This window comes from Etheostoma spectabile, chromosome 23 (genome assembly GCF_008692095.1).
Source record: "Etheostoma spectabile isolate EspeVRDwgs_2016 chromosome 23, UIUC_Espe_1.0, whole genome shotgun sequence".
Lineage (NCBI taxonomy): Eukaryota > Metazoa > Chordata > Actinopteri > Perciformes > Percidae > Etheostoma > Etheostoma spectabile.
The window spans coordinates 19135208-19136348 of record NC_045755.1 but is presented as its reverse complement, the minus strand read 5'-3'; the positions used below and the strand labels follow the sequence as shown (position 1 = coordinate 19136348).

Here is a 1141-nt window from a genome sequence, read left to right as displayed (position 1 = left end):
TCTATAATGGAGTGCAATGGAAATGTTTAAGTGACCCCAAACTTTTGACCGGTAGTGTACAGTATACTTAAATGGTTCCAACCAAACATGACAACACAAAAACGATCCCAATGATACAAGCAGGGTTCAAAATTAGCACCATCTACTAGCCAAATGCTGGTAGAATATGCAAACGGATGGCAGATTTGCGTCACTCGCCAGCCAAAAAAACAATGGTTATCTATTGAGTGGTTGGTAAAAATGGAGCATTCACTAGCCATTTGGCTGGTGGACGAAAAAGTTAATTTTGAACCCTGGAGACAAGGTTTACAGATTTTAAAATCTGGGCAACAGAGAGAGCCCGTATCGAATCAGCAGCTTTGAAAATGGTATTCAGAGGGAATGGGGGGGGGGTTAGAAGGATTGGTGCATCCATAGCAGCATTTCTGTATTGCTTTTGAAACGAGAGAGACACGTCTGAATGATATGCCAAAAACAGCAACACAAGAGACCATTTCAAAGCATGTCTTGTCGCCATTTGTATCTCAATAATCATTTCCTTTCCACAAAGAACAAAAGTCAGCAAACCACAAAACACCAGAAATGAGCCAGATCTAGTTGTCAGGGAGATATTTCTCACGTCAGACACACTATCAGAAATTGGCTTTTTCCCCCCATTCGCCTCCCTCGGTTCATTAAATACGGCTTCAACAGCAAAAATAAGACTTGAAAAACCCATACGTTACAATACGACTTTACAGTCAGCCAGTACTTGCAGCCTGTGCGAGAACAAAAAGCACTTGTGGTTCTTCCACTCAACGTCTGAATGGCAAAGAGCCATCCCTCTAACAGATAGATGAAGTCTGTAACGTTGGTTACACAAACAATGATCCATACAGGTCTCCAGTTCAGCAGAGGCTTGGCAAAAACTCAATATCATCTTCTGTTTGGCAGAATTCTGTTCCCAAATTATGATTACAAATATATTTGGTAATGCATAACAACAGCGGAGATGATGGACTGCAAATCCTGCTCCCATCACGCTTTGTGGTGTAATTGATGAACTATAAGGCCGTGAGGGTTGCAGCACATCTGTGCCATATGTTTCTGCCATTGGGGGGCGGGTGGGTGGGGGGTGGGGGGCGAGGCAGGGAGGATCCAG

The 1141-nt window shown here is 43.4% G+C and overlaps 1 protein-coding gene and 1 long non-coding RNA gene across 2 annotated transcripts in view; both read right to left on the bottom strand.

Annotated features, from left to right (window-relative positions):
• Positions 1-1141, bottom strand: part of usp6nl (USP6 N-terminal like) — a 107803-nt gene that overhangs the window by 91766 nt on the left and 14896 nt on the right. The window lies entirely within an intron of this gene.
• Positions 1-1141, bottom strand: part of LOC116673126 (uncharacterized) — a 17621-nt gene that overhangs the window by 15891 nt on the left and 589 nt on the right. The gene's annotated exons all lie outside the window — the stretch shown is intronic.